Genomic DNA, 16,298 nt, shown 5'->3' on the forward strand with positions numbered 1-16,298 from the left:
CAGGAATATGTCTTGACAAGTCGACTGATGAAGGCCATCATGCTTTCGTGATGGTACCACATTTGGCATACATATCAACCAAAGCATTACATGGCATGACATCCTTCACCAAGAGCATTGGGGGTAGACGTATTGCTTGCGAGGATGCACTGCACACTGTCACTAATGGACTGATGTTGCTTGCAAAAGTCATGATCAGATTTGCTATATGAATTTGAATGCACGCAAGCACGACATCTTTTCTCAACAGTCCCTGACTAACAGTATTAGCCTGAATGTTTATGCCCATATCAACATCTTGGATAGAGCCACATACCTTCAAGATGGACGTGTATGTGATTGCATCAGGAGAGAGGCCCTAAAGTTTGGCCCTTTTGGAACATGCAACATCTGTGCCTTTGGTAACTTGGCTGGAATCTAGTATAAGGTTTGGTCCTGTTGTGCGTATCCCGCAACCTATGCATTCCAAGAGACGTCGTTCCAAGTCGCTGTCGCTGCAACGTCTGAACTCAATCGGTAGACTATATTGACGATATCAATCCATGATTTTGAGCATGGTAGAAATATAGCCTTCTTCTTGATTGAAGTGCGATGTCTCACATTCGATCTACTGAGGTGTATCCTATGCGTCCGGTGATGGTCCATTCAAGCCTTAAGCTGGACTCAATCTGAATGATTAAATGCGATGAAAACCTTGTGATATCTAGTTACTAGTCACGTCTAAGCAACGAACAATGCAAGCGTTTGAAACAAACATGTACGTGGTGCTTGATTGTGCTGCTGTGGGCTTTCGAGCTTGGAAGAGGCAAGCGATAGCTGATTTTCCGAATGTCCCTTGCAAAGAATAAGTACGAAGCATTAGAAAGTAATAGCACAATTTTGAAGGTTCTGAGAGTAATCTCATTATTTGTACATGTTCTTTCATTCTTATGTTATAGAAAAAAAAGAAAACGTGCTGGTGTCCTTGCACGGGGGAGTTTGCACAGTCCTCCCCAATTTTTATGATACGAGGGAACGTGCCATTCCCACGGCAGCATGCAATTTTCAGTGTGTTCTTTTTACTATGTTCTCAGTGTTCAAGTCTAGAATGTGGCACTTCTTACTCACCGCACGCTGGAATATGTCGTCATTGCAAATGTAGAGGAGATGTGTCCAAGGTTCTCTTGATCTGTTTGCAATGTAACACGGTAGAGTTAGACCATAACTAGTTGCGCCTGCAGAAACGAGCTGAGTAAGGTAGTTGAAGCTGGACATACTGTTCAACTAGCCACTCGGTCTTATTACACACAAAGTTGCTATGATTGCTACGCGGGGAAGGCGCAGAGGCTTTACTGCAAAAGAAGGTCGATTCCAATATGCCGATGAGGCAAACAGTGACATTGTCAACCTTCTACTGTAGGAATGAATAGGGAGGAGCTTGGCCTACAGAATCTATGATATTGAAGAATGCTCTCGTCATGTCGACGAGGCAGGATTTTCTTCATGGCTCTTTGCTTTCATGTGAACAGGCATAAGGTGTCAGTACAACAACTAGCTGGGCATTGCCACTTCCAACACCATAGATGGGTGTTGCCACTCCTAGCACCATAGATCAAAGAATGAGTGGAAGGCAGAAGGGTCCGATGGTTCCATTAAAGCTCTGCGCGAACAAGTACTTCTAACGTTTGTCTCTATTGCTTTCTCTTATATGACTTCATATGTGAGTAGAAGCTACTAATTAACCTCCTAATAAGTTGCTTAAGTGTATGATAAATGCGAGCTATTTTGGAGCACATAAGAAAAGCATGGAAAGAGAAGGGTAATTTGTTGACCCACATGCAGTAATGCTTGTTTGCTTCCTGTAGTACTAGCTACAAATAAGTCACAGTCTCGTGTAGCAATTACTACTGTGAGTATGTGTGTGCGGAAATTTTAACGTGCTGCGATGATGGCTTTGGTTGAAAATATGCTACTAGCTTCATAGCCTTCTCTCTCTCTCTCTCTCTCTCTCTCTCTCTCTCTCTCTCTCTCTCTCTCTCATATAGTGGCTAGAGACAAACCTGTAGACAAATTTCAAAGTTGATTACTCCTAGAACCTGCGAACTGCTTGTGGAGAAGATCGAATTTCTCCTGCGAACTGCGTACTTCTGGAACTTGCGAACTGCTTATGGAGAAGATCAAATTTCTCTTGGGAGCAACGAAGTAAAGATTGCTTACTTGTAGGAGGATGCGAACTGCTTGTGGAGAAGATCGAATTGCTCGTGAGAGCAAGGCACAATGATTTTTTTATTTTATTCACTCGGTAGCTTCTCACGGCGTAGTTTTTTGTAGAGCTTTTCTACGCCGTTTTTTTAAGAGTATCTGAGCGCTGCTGGTGTGTGTTTTTTTTTAGCGTTTCAGTGTTGGCCACGTGGGCTCATGAAAAGCCAAGTTTGTTGAAATGACCACTATGCTAACGAAGTAAAGAAGGTACGGTATAGGGAGAGGCAACAACTCTAGAGTATGCAAGGCTGTCCATAGGTGGCCAAAGCTTTCGAGATGGAGAGGTCATGAGCCAAGAAGAGTGACAAGCTATAGGCCAACTGAACGAAGTGCACAAATATATGGGATGGGGTGTTAGCAAGCTATGTCTCTCTCTCTCTCTCTCTCTCTCTCTCCCCCCCCCCCCCCCCCCCCCCCCTCCCTTTCCGAGGCTAGCATGTCCTTAGTTCAATTTTTTACATTACAACTCTTCATGTTGAATTTTCCAAGCAGACTTTCTCCTCCCTTGTTAACTTTCTGTTTTGCTGGTTCAACTTGCTAAAGTCTTAGGTGACACTTTCTTAAAGCTCGATATAGATAGATAGATATATAGCGCGCGAGAGAGAGAGAGAGAGAGAGAGAGAGAGAGAGAGAGAGAGAGAGAGAGAGAGAGAGAGAGAGAGGGGATGTATGAACACAGGAGGTGTGATGACGCTATGGGTAGGATCCCCCTTGACACCAACAACTTGCATGACGACTGCCATTAGCAATGATGTTGACAATATCATCAACAACGCTGGCACCACCGATGCCCACTCGCACACTCCCATAACTCGCACTCTTAGAGCTCGTGAGTTGTTTGGGGGGAGGGGGGGGGGGGGGGGGGGGGGGGGGGGGGTGTACCCCTTGGCTTGACACATGGCGAGTCATAAAAACATCTCTCCCATGAGACTGCAAGGTGCCATAAAGTCATCATTAAAAACATTCAAACCCCCTCAAAGGATCATACTTTGGCCAATATAATGATAGGTGTTCTTATGCGTGCTGTGTCATAAAATCTAATATCTAACTAACCCAAATGATTTTCTCATTTTAAACTGATCATTTTATGTGGGGGAATAAACGAGAACAAGAGTTAGAATATAGACATATGCTTATGGATCTATCTCAACACAGGTCCAAAGTCAATGGGTCGAAATGAGAGATGGTATGTCAAAGAGCAATGCTAGCTAATGGAGCTTAAAGACCTTATGGTTAGGTTCATTAAAGACCTCCAAAGGTTAGTGTTAAAAGTCCTTAGACCTAGGGCCTTAGGTTAAGCTAGGCCGATGCATTTGGTGTTCAAAACACATAGCATATATTCCCGTAGAGAAGATAACCATAGTGCAAGATGTATGGTTCCTCTTTCTTCTCCAAAGTAACTTAATAAGCAAACTATAGCAAAACTCATGCAACCTTAGCATCAATAAAGTTTTGAACTCAATGACCCATTTACGTGGAATTTGAAAGGATTCTTCAAAAAGCTACTCTCAAAGTTTGTCGGATATATGGCTATACAATTATATAACTTCTCATCCATCACTTACATCCAGAGGAAACATTTTTCAAGTATTCTAGCATAGATATCGTGAAAATTGCTACGCCTCTTTTATAAATGTAGCCAAAGGTTAAATCAAAATATAAATTACTACAACTTCAATGGTTAGATCTATGTAGATAAGTTAAATCAAAATCACGAAAAAAAAAATGCTAGCAAAAATACCATAATGAAATATGACTCTCACTAAGAGACAATCACATCTACATAATCTCTCTGGCCATTATTATGTCATCACCAAATGTTGTAACTACTTTTTTATAACTACCATGAAGTTGGTGTGGAGATTTCAAGCGCTCCATTTTTCAAAATCAACTCTCATACTAGTTAAATCAAACCGCCTTAGGGAACGGTATGGTCACTCTTGATAAATTTCACGAAAGAAGATCAAGAATTACTCTCTCTACTTTTATTTGTGACGGGTCTCGTTCTCTCTTACCACATATACAACGATAAGACCTTCGACATGCTTAAGCATGCCAACAATATCTACATGAGCCCTAAATTGTGTGTGTGTGTGTGTGTGTGTGTGTGAGAGAGAGAGAGAGAGAGAGAGAGAGAGAGAGAGAGAGAGACCCACAAGTCGGCCAGAATGCCTTACCCTTTTCTATCCTCGACCCCTTAAACCAGTGTGGGGTCTGAAGTACACAGATAGTGTCATCACACCTCCTGTGTTCATACATCCTCTCTCTCTCTCTCTCTCTCTCTCTCTCTCTCTCTCTCTCTCTCTCTCTCTCTCTCTCTCTCTCTACATAGAGCTTTAAGAAAGTGTCTCCTATGCCTTTAGCAAGTTGAACAAAAAAAACAGAAATTTAAGAGGGGAGGAGAAAGTCTGCAATTCAACGTGTGGAGTTGTAATGTAAAAAAATGAACTAAGGACATGCTAGCATCTGAGAGAGAGAGAGAGAGAGAGAGAGAGAGAGAGAGAGAGAGGATGTATGAACTAGATCACAATCTCCCTCTCTCCACGATCGTCCTGACTCCCGATGCACGTCATCTCCCACTCTCCTCCTCGTGACATGAAACAATCTTTTTGTCCCACTCTCTCTCCACCACGTGCTCGCTTAAGCTTTTTCTTTGAAAGGCAAAAGAAGCATTTACTCAGATTCTACTTAATAAGACCCTTTTTGAAGATTGGTATGGCCTACTACCCACATTGAGGACCCTTGTGACTTATTATCCTCTCTTGCAACTTCTTCATGTTATAATATTGGGCTCAAAGATGAACTCCCTTTACAGCAACTCTACAAGCTTCTCTTGTACCCATGAGCTACACCTATAGAAAGTTGCCTGCTCAGCAAGGACATGTAGATACACAATGTGAGACAAAGTCTATGTCTTGGGTTTGAGTGATTTTGGTTTGGACATCACACTCAAATATTGTATGCATTATCATATCTAAACTTATTGAGCTCTGAAATTATACGTAGAACCTGAGATTAAGCCCACAGACCTTGAAAGTGCTTTATAACACTTTCGAACAGTTTATGAAAAGTACTTTAAAGTAGTTCTTATAAGTGCTAGTACTTATCCAATTGATATGCTCATAGAGTATTTGCTAAATACTCTAAAGCACTTTCAAGCGACTACAAATCACTTGAAATCACTTTCCAATAGTCTATTGAACGACTTCCATTAGAAACCTATGTAGAAGTACTTTTTTAAGTGCTTTGATAATACTACTTCACATAAGTTTCTTATATGAGCGAGTACACAAAGGTAGTTTTAAGCTCTTTCTTAACGTACTTCTCAATACTTCAGAACCACTTTTCAAACAACCTATGACCACTTTTCATGGAAAAAAGAAAAAGTGGGCTACATATATCTTGTCTCTCTTTTATATCTTGTATTGATCTCACGTTACTTTTTTATCCTCACTCTCTTGTAATAGGCTAAATTAATCGATCCAAAATTTGCATTTGGTACGCGAGATATATTTTAAACATGGTATCATAGCTTATTTGAGAGCCGAACTAGATAGGCTGAGTGAGAGCCAAAATTCCCCATGCATACATTACCTTTTGTAAACTGAAGATAGTACCAACTCTACATAGATTACACTCTGAGGGAGCTAAAAAACTCAATGATACCCCTATGCATTTGGCACTCGAGCTATATTTCTAACATGGTATCATAGCTTATTTGAGAGCCTAGCTAGATAGGCTAACTGAGAGCCAAAATTCCCCATGCATATATTACCTTCTGGAAACTGAAGGTAGCACCAAGTCTACATAGACTACACTCTGAGGGAGCTAAAAATCTTAATGATACCACTATGCTACCTGGAAGTCACTACTTTTCTTTCAAGACTATTAGGAGATGATTATCCAAGAGAGGCAAAATCCTCAGGAAATCAATGAGGAGGATATGAAAAAAGTGGGACAAGAAAGCCATGTTTGTAGTCCACATGATGAGGCCAATTATCAAGGATGACATTCCCTGCCATGTGCTTGAAGTGAAGACTACCAAGAAAGCTTGAAACACCTTGAAGGACATCTATGAATGAAAGAGCACATCAAGGCAAGTAGTCTTGAGAATAGACCTTACTAGCCTGAGGAGGAAGCAAGAGGAGGATGCAATTTACTTCATCAAAAGAGTCAAAGACTAACAACTAGTTGATCTTGAAGACAAGATGACAAACAATAAGCTCTCTACAATCTTCGTTCGTGGATTGAGAGACGGATATGAGGGCCTTATTCAAGGACTCACTACTTTGAATGGGAAGCCATCACTTGATAAGATGGAGAAAGATAAAACAAAAAGCAAGCAAACATGAGGACTATGCATGATGGAGAAAGAACCGCAAGCAATACAACAACAAAAGATAGAGCGTTATTCTCAACAAGAGGAAGAGGAAGACTCACCACCCAAAAGGTAGAGAAAGTCGCCAGTCCGAAACCACAATAACTATCTGTATTCGTATGAAGATAACCACTTGTCTGATGGTAAAGGAGGCCATTCCTCTAGATGTAGTCAGAGATAGATGTAGAAACTTTCATGACTCTATCCAATGCTAGGATTGCTCAAAGTATGGACATCTTGAGAACTATTACAGAAAGAAGAAAGCCCATTTCAGGGGAAAATCAGCCAACTTACATTGAGGAGAAATGAAGTTTTCAAAGCTTCCAAGATGATAGCTCTCTACTGATACTTGAGATCAAGCAAGACTATGGATTGAAAGAAGAACCATGGTGGATTGATGGGCAATATCCCAAATGATCTCACATTGAATGTTTCTCTACTTTGAATGTTACCCACAAATGGTAACATTTATACAACAGTTAATGCTCCCAAATATGAAGCAAAGATTATCATAATTATGCATGAGTAAGTCTGACACAATTCAAGGCTACTGCCAAAGGTTTTGGGATACTTTTCTTCCACTCACCTCTTTTAGATTGGTCACTTTGGCATGGGAGATGGAGAGATTTTGTTGTCCCTTACCTTTTGGATTGCATAAGTATTTCCTCAAGAAGAATTCTACAAGTATCAAGGGTATGATGGCTCATCCATAGGATGGATTCAACTTGCTCACATGCCAAAAACTGACATTTCTAGAGCATACGCCCATCTAGAAGGCAACTCTTAGAGATACAAAGAGGGACAGGAAGTGGGGCAACAAATTTGTGAAGAGGAAGCGAGAGATTCACGGAGCACAATTGTCGGTAGAGCTCATGGTATAGTGATACAAGAAAGGTAAATGTTATAGTTGTAGTGAGGTAGATTATATTTTGACTATTCTATGAAAGAGGAAAACTTAGGTAACAAGGCTGAACCTTCTAGAGCAACAGAAGAAAGTCAGGCTAAGAAGGGCAAGACAAAGGTATGATTGGTTCAAGATATAATGGGAAAGATTGTGGATACTGAGGAACGTGGTTCTCAGCTATGTAGAGCTTGGGACAAAGTGCGTGATAAAGAGACATTGATCTTCTTTGACAACAATGCTAGGGCCAACTTCATCTCACCTGAGATGGCAACATGCTTAGGAGTGAATCCTGAAGATATGGGACCACATATTGATACAACATTGGCAGCCAAAGGACGTGACGTTGTAGTGACAACTTTTATTGGTAAGCTTCACTTATATGTCATCAATATGTCGGACAGGAGGACTTCTATATCATACCACTTGAGGGGTGTGATGTTCTCTTAGGGATGCCTTGGCTAGATAAGAATAAGGTGGTCATGGAATATCAGGCTAGGAAGTTCTTTCTCAAGAAATCTAAAGATCAAGGATCAAGAAATTAAAATTTATGTCATGCTCAAAGGCACATTTGTTCCTCTTATATCAACTTTGTCAATTTCCAAGTTAATGAAATCCCATATGTTTGCTTACACAATCTTAATCAAAGGGATGAGTGAGTCTGAGAGTGCTTCTAATTTGTTTGAATTAGAGAGTGACCATCTGGATTTGTTCTAGTCTAATAAAGATTGTTTCTCAAAAAGTATCCCGGGAGAGCTTCCACCTATGCGACTAGAGGATCACATTATCGATTTGATTCTAGGGAGTACACCTCCAAATTGACCTCCATAAAGAGTTAAGACACACACATCAGGAAGAGATCATGAGTCAAATGAATGAGTCCTTGGAAAGGGGATTGATTTGACCTAGCTCATTGTCTTTTTGTTTACTAGTACTTCTAGTGTAGAAGAAAGATGGTTCTCAAAAAAGTCACTATCAAGAACACATATACAATCTCAAGGATTGATGATATACTCGACACGTTATAAGGTTCTACTTGTTTCAGAACGATTGACTTGAAGAGTGAATATCATCAGATTAGGATTGCACTAGAGGATGCGCATAAGACAACTTTCTTGATGTCTTTTGGATTGTATGAGTTTATAGTGATGCCATTCGTTTTCACTAATGCTCCTGCAACATTCAACATGATGATGGACAAGATTTTAGAGAGCATAGATAGTCTGTGAGCACATTCTTTGATGATATCATAGTCTTCTCAAATTCTGAAGAAGAACATAGAGAGATTTTTTCTAGAGTCTTCAAGGCTCTGAGGGAGCACATACTAGTGATTAATGAAAAGAAGAGCGAGTTTTCCATGAGAGAGATCCACTTTTTGGGACGTATTGTGTTGCTAGAAGGAGTGTGTATATGGATCGAGCCAAGGTAGAGGATATGCGTAGTTGGCCATCTCTATAGAATGTGAAAGATTTTTTGGAGTTTCCTTGGGTTGTGTTCCTATTATCATAGATTCAATAGACAATTTACCAAGATTCCTTTGCTGTTGCATGCTCTTGCAAGGAAGGGTTTTCCATTCACTTGGGGACCTTTAGAAATTGTAACATTTGAGAGGTTGAAGGAGAAGCTAACTATTGGGCCTGTTTTGATACTTCCATATTTACAAAGGCTTTTTGAGGTGCATTCTAATGCATGTGGCAATACTTTGGGAGCGGTTTTGATGCAAGATGGGCATGCAATAGCTTATGAGAGCAAGATAATTCTTAAGTCTAAGCGGGAAACCCCGATCTATGAGAAGGAACTCTTAGCAATGATACATGCTTTGAATCAATGGAAACATTACTTTCTAGTTGTGGACTTTACAGTTCACATAGATCATTGGAGTTTACAATACTTTTTGTCTCAATTGAAGTTGTTAGAGAAACATATGAGATGGGCGAACATCCTATCTAAGTTTCACTTCCAAATTGTACATCTTGAGGGAAAGAAGGACGTGGTTGCAGATGCATTATCTTGCAAGCCATAAGTGCCCACCATGACAATTCTACTTCATGATGACTTTGAGTCTATCCGAGAGCAGTATACTATAGACACAAATTTCACGGATGTCTTCAAGAAAGTAAAGAGTGGAGAGAGTTTCTTGGCATTTTCTAAAGGATGGCTTTTTGATGCGGAAGGCCAAGCTATGTGTAATTGGGTCTTTGAGGCATAAGGTATTGATGGAGTGCCATAGCCCGCCTTATCTGGGGCATCAAGGGATTGAAGCAACACTCAAGGCATTTGTTGAGAGTTACTTCTTTTGGCCTCAACTCAAGAAGGATGTCGATGCTTTTGTGTGTACTTGCATAATCTGTTAGAAAATGAAGTATGATATGCACAAATCACCAAGGCGAATCCAACCCTTACCTATTCTAGATCAACCATGAGAGTATTTCTGTGGATATCCTGTTTGATCTCTCGAGAACTAAGGGTGAGCATGATTGTGTCTGGACCATCGTGGATATGTTTAGTAAGCAATTTCACTTTATATCAATGAAGAAGATAGTGAAAGCAAATCATCTAGCTCAAATTTTTGTAGCTCATATTTTTAGGCTACTTGAGATGTCCGGATCTTTAGTGTCAAATAGAGATCCCAGATTAACAAGTTTGTTTTGGAGGGCAATGTGTGAGAATTTGGGTACAATACTCAAATTTTCTTTGTCATTTGGGCAGTTAGAAATTACTCATTCAATGGTTTTGGATTTTCTTAAGTGCTATATTTTGGAAAGCAGTGTGTGAGAATTTGGATATGACAGTCTAGTTTTCTTCATCGTTTCATCCACAAGTCGATGGGCAATCAAAAATTACCAATTAAGTGGTTTTGGATTTTCTTAAATGTTATATTTTTGATCAAAAATCTCAGTGGGAGAAGTATTTTCCATTGGTGGAGTTTACATGCAACAACACTGTTCATACATCAACTTCAAAGGCACCATTTGAGATTGTCGAGGGTGGCAAGAAGGTTACACTTATCTTGGCTACCCAGGATAAGATCTTTTAGGAATATCACTTTGTATAGGATCTGGACACTACTTTAGCAAAGGTCAAGGAGGCTTTGCAAAAGTCTTAGGATAGACACAAGAAAGTAGTGGATAAACATAGATGTTGAACCACACCTCTTGGCCTCCCCAACCCACAAGAACGAGTGCCTCTATGGCCCAATTTGTTTAGAAAAATTTAAAAGAGAGGGGGAACGGCCAAGTGTCCCCCCCCCTTGGGTTTCTTTTGCAACCACCCCTCCCTCGGGCTTGCTCCACTCGCCCCCTATCTACCTCTCCCCTCTCTGCCCTCATAGAGCTCCCCCTCTTGATCTTTCTCTCTGTAGTCTCTCTCTCTCTCTCTCTCTCTCTCTCTCTCTCTCTCCCTTGATAGTCTCTCTCTTTTTCTCCCAGCCTGCTTAGCATCCCCCCTCCCCCCCCCCGCCCAAACTCTCTCTCTCTCTCTCTCTCTCTCTCTCTCTCTCTCTCTCTCTCTCTCTCTCTCTCTCTCTCTCTCTCTCTCTCTCTCCCTCTGTCTCTTTGACCCCCCCCCCCCTCCCCCCCCTCTCTCTCTCTCACACACACACACACACACACACACACACACACACACACACACACACACACACACACACACACACACACACACACACACACACACACACACACACACACACACACACACACACACACACACACACACACATACACATTGATTGAGATATTGCTGAGTCGGATATTTGCTAAGTCTGATTATTTGCTAACTCTGATTATTTAGATGAGTTGGATTATTTGCTGAACATTGCTGGGTTGGATTTCTTCTACGTTGGATTTTGTTGAGTTTGATATTTTATGCCAAGAACATTTTTGGGTTGGACACTTATAACCATAAGTTAGCACTTGTATTGCGACGAGTTCTGAGTAGGGAATGCGAGAGAAGCTTTAGCCATGGTGTTCTTTGCTCTGTTTGTTCTTTTCTCTATGTTTTGTTTGTTGACTCTAAAGTTATCTGAATGTGTCTTTTGTTGAGTCTGATCATGGAGTGAGTATCTATTCTCTGTTTGAGAGCATGTGTGTGAGAGAGATTCTTGTGTTGTTGAGCCCCAACACATTTGTTGTCTTTTCTCTATGTTCTGTTTGCTGACTTTGAAGTTATCTGAATATGTCTTTTGTTGAGTCTGATCATGGAGTGAGTATCTATTCTCTGTTTGAGAGCATGTGTGTGAGAGAGATTCTTGTGTTGTTGAATCCCAACACATTTGGCGATCCCGTTGGGCCATTGAAGGTTTCACCAACACATTTGGAAATTCTGATGGGGTTACAACTTTGTTAGGGTGAGATCCTTGTGATTGCATTGGAGCGAGCCTAGAAATGATGAATTTGGAGCAGTCCGCTTGTGCTTTTCTTTCCCCTTTGTAGGTGTATTTTCCAACAGACAAAAAAGAAAACTTGCTTTGGAATTCATCTTGTTGCTGACAGCAGCCTTGGCATGAAACAATGTGCAAGTTCACCTGCAGATTTAGTTTCACCAACTTAGAGAATTAGGGGACTGTCCCTGAATTGTAGCATTCAATGTAATGGAGGATTAAGAGTGGGTCTAGCGACGTGTAAGTGCTGAAATTTAGGGCCATGAACAACATGAGAGATTGCAATTGGAGAGCAAATGGTGGATGATGTGGTTACTTAGAAGCGAAGATAGAATCAAAACCTACAGTTTGCTAAAATTGAAGCTGTAGTATGATGAATCTGAATATGCATTTTGCTAAATTTGAGCATGCAATATGCTGAATTTGAACCTGTGCATTGAACTTGAAGCTGCTGGATCAAAAGTTGAAGTTGATGAATTAGGATGTGTTTGTGCCACTAAAATCAAAAAATCAGATTCAACCTAAAATTTGAAGCGGGAATTTTCCTGAACTCTAAAGTGGAAGTGTATCTAAATGCTAAATGGAAGCGGAAGTGCTCGATGTGATATTTATGAAGGCTAGAACCTCAAAATTGATCCAATTTTGAATCTTTGAGGCGTTCAGAGTGTTTCAAGTAAGATTTATTTCAAATTTACACAAAGTTTACCTAAATTTATGATTTTAGAAGTTGTATAACATGATGAAGCAACTACATGTCAAGATGGGACTGGATCTAGGTATTGTATCCTATGCTCTCCACGTCAGGATTACATGTAGTCTTAGTTTGGTGTGGTGCACTGAATATGAGGGCTAACTTGTTATGTGATTTCTAATTTCTAAAATGAGTAAGAAGAAGAAGAAGAAGAAGAAGAAGAAGAAGAAGAAAAAGTGTGATGTTTGTCTGAAAGATGACCATGTTCAGAATGATTGTCCGTTGGTGTTTGAAGTTTGTCTAAAAAGAGATGTTTGCAAGTATTTTTGTATGGCAGATTCGTGCGCAAAGGTCTTGAAAGTTTTCAAGCGTTGTCATAAAGCTCATCAAGGGGGAAGTTTCATGTAGCCAAGGGAAAGTTAGATGATTTGGAATGTCTACTTGAAGATCCATTGGAGTACCTTTTTGAACACAAGGGTAGAAGACTGAAATCTTGTTCTACCAAGAAGGGAATTCAGATGTTTGCAAAAGGCATGTTTGCATTTGACAAGGAAACTGGAAGAGGAGTTTGGGTTTGACAAGAGTAGTGATGATGACGAAGGGAGAGGGAGTGCACATGGGTGTGAGCCAAAGTAGCCACCAAAATCCCATAGAAACCCCTACACCAAAATCAAGCAACTACCCAAAAGAGACAATTCTTCAATTTTACAACCACAATGATGCATTGAATGTGTGTAAAACTAATACACTTTCATAAAAAAGAAGAAATATGAATTTTCAGCAAGCAAAACAACTCAACCTGAAATTCAGGAAGGAGAATTGGAATACCCTGATGTTCAAAAATCCATTCTTTTTGGAAATTTTCTTTACTTTGCAATGCAAGGTCAAAAAGAGAAAGCCAAATGAAGTTATGTTCGCTGATTTTGAAGCTTATTTCTCTCAAATGAAAGATCAAGCATATTTTCCTGAATGTAAACAAGAGCAAGCTGAGATGCAAGGCATTGATTCAAAATTGTTTGAAGTGTTTATGGAGTTCCTTGCAACTGAAAATGATCTTGAAAGTGCTCAGATTGAGGAGGAGTTTATTGATTTATTTGTTTTGTATCCAAACTCACATTTTTATGATGTTTTTGAGGAGGAACTTGAGCAAACTAATGTAGGTCTGCAAAATTTGTGTGAAGATGATGCTAATACTCTGTTTTATAGCTATGAATCAATTGAAATTGAACCTAACAAAAATCAGATTGATTATTTCTTGAATTTGCAAAATCAAGAAAGTGGGTTTTTGGAGCCTAAAATAGATTTTGAAGCAAAGTATCACTATCCTAAGATGTTGTAGATGCTGAAGAAGAATTGCTTGATGGTTGCAAAGAGGTTTCTTCATATTGAACCAATTCTACGTCATTATCAGGTGAAATTTGATTTGTTGGAAGTGTTATTTGCTTCAAATTGGTGGCTAAAGTTGATCATGGAGATGCATACCAGTTGTATAAGCTTATTCTCAAACTCAAAAGTTGCAGATATTCAAAATTTTGGAGTTTTTCAAGATCAGATTTCTATGTCTGAAGTGCATATTGCCAATTTTCTCAATGCATAAGTTGCAAATCAGATTTTGCAAAAGCAAGATGTTGCATTTGATGACTCAGTGATCCATATTTCATATTGTTTAAATCAAATTTTGCAGATTGATGATCAGGCAAAGAGGGTTTTTTTCCTGATTTTGCAAAATTCTAGTGGAATCAAAGGGATATGATATTTTGGATGTTTTGTATGACAAAATTGTAGAGTTTACTGAGTGAAATAATTATTTCATATGGAAGAAGTTGTTTTGTCTCAAATTTGCCTAAATTGCTTGATTTTGAAGAACATAGATTTATGGATCATCTTTTGTTTGGATGTTGGGAGAATTATGTCTTTATTCACATGTTGTTGAAGGCTAAATATGCAGATTTTCAGGTTCAAGGAGGTTTGAAGATACAAGAGGATATTCAGGGTTTGGTGCTTGCATTGCAAAAACCTGATTTTTAGAGTCAGATTCTTATGTTTCAGAGGTTGCAGAGGCTGATTTTGCTAATGTTTACTTCATGCTCTTGGAGAATGGACATACTTATTCAGTTTTGGTTTCACAAGTTCATTTTCTATGAGCTCTCATGTGGTATAATCCTTTGGGGAATGTTTGGGCGATGTTTAGTTTCTCTCTATGATGTATTTTGTGTACTAGGCACTACGCTTTGCTTCATATGAAGATCCTAGCATTGAGTTTGTCATAGTGCTGTATGGTGTATTTGTATATCTTGGATTAGGTTCTAGGAACTATACTTTATGCTATATAGTAACTGGGAAAATAAGATAAGGCATTTGACTTTGATCAAGGGATGTGTGGATCCGAGTTGGATTTCTACGAAATCCACCACTGGGACGTGCCATGTGTTGACTGAGATTTTGCTGAGTCGGATATTTGTTGACTCTGATTATTTAGATGAGTCTAATGTTTGCTAAATCAGATTATTTGCTGAACATTGCTGGGTCGAATTTTGCTGAGTCTGATATTTTATGCCAAGAACATTTTTGGGTTGGACAATTATAACCATCAGTTAGCACTTGTATTGGGACGAGTTCTGAGTAGGGGAATGCGAGAGAAGATTTAGCCATTGTGTTATTTGCTCTGTCTAATCTTTTCTCTATGTTTTGTTTGCTGACTCTGAAGTTATCTGAATGTGTCTTTTGCTGATTCTGATCATGGAGTGAGTATCTATTCTCTGTTTGAGAGCATGTGTGTGAGAGAGATTCTTGTGTTGTTGAATCCCAACACATTTGGCGACTCCATTGGCCAGTTAATGGTTTCATCAACAATATATATATATATATATATATATATATATATACACACACACACACACACACACACACACATTTGGCGACTCCATTGGCCAGTTAATGGTTTCACCAACAATATATATATATATATATATATATATATATATATATATATAGATAGATAGATAGATAGATAGACACACATATGTACTCACTCAATGCTTCTTGCACATATAGAATTAAACACTCCATGCCTACATGCATGTGCAGATAAACAAGATACAAAAAAATACACTCGATATTGACCAAAAGACATCCAAATGTCAGTCTTGCTTGAGAACGAACAGAGCAAGAAATGACATCAAAGGCGTGCCTCAACCAACTGTAAAGGAATCCAAAATCATCAAATATTGCGTGAAGCAAGAAGCTCGCCCGAGGTGCTCGAAGTTTTCAAAATTACGACTCCATCACCTACGTTGGTCAACCACCCAATAGGTTAACCTCCCACAAACCACCTACCCAAATAAGCCCGAAGAGCGGCCACCTAGGTGGGCCCCGACCATGCATGGCCCTCGTGACTAGATCAAGCAAATAATTATAGAGTAGGTATTAATCAATTTTATAATAATCCTCTCCAATGCTATATAAGGAGGATACTCGCCACACATTGGGAGATGGTACATAGACATATGGCGAGAGACAAAAGATAGACACGAGGAGATGGCCATGCTTTAGAGAGGAGCTCACATCACCACTAATTTGCACAATTTTCATGCACAAATGATTACTTCATTGGGTTTTCATTTGGTTTAGGTACCCGCACTAAAGTCGTCCTCGACTATGAAGTAAAAGTGATAAAGCCTTAGTCATTAGTCAATTTTGCGTAGCA

The 16,298-nt window shown here is 39.6% G+C and overlaps 1 pseudogene; it reads left to right on the plus strand.

Moving 5' to 3' along the window:
• The first annotated feature begins 14,066 nt into the window (after positions 1–14,066).
• On the plus strand, positions 14,067–14,836 carry LOC147452160 (uncharacterized; annotated as a pseudogene).
• Positions 14,837–16,298: the final 1,462 nt, after the last annotated feature.

The sequence above is a fragment of the Adiantum capillus-veneris genome, chromosome 8, assembly GCF_014529385.1.
Source record: "Adiantum capillus-veneris isolate H3 chromosome 8, ASM1452938v2, whole genome shotgun sequence".
Lineage (NCBI taxonomy): Eukaryota > Viridiplantae > Streptophyta > Polypodiopsida > Polypodiales > Pteridaceae > Adiantum > Adiantum capillus-veneris.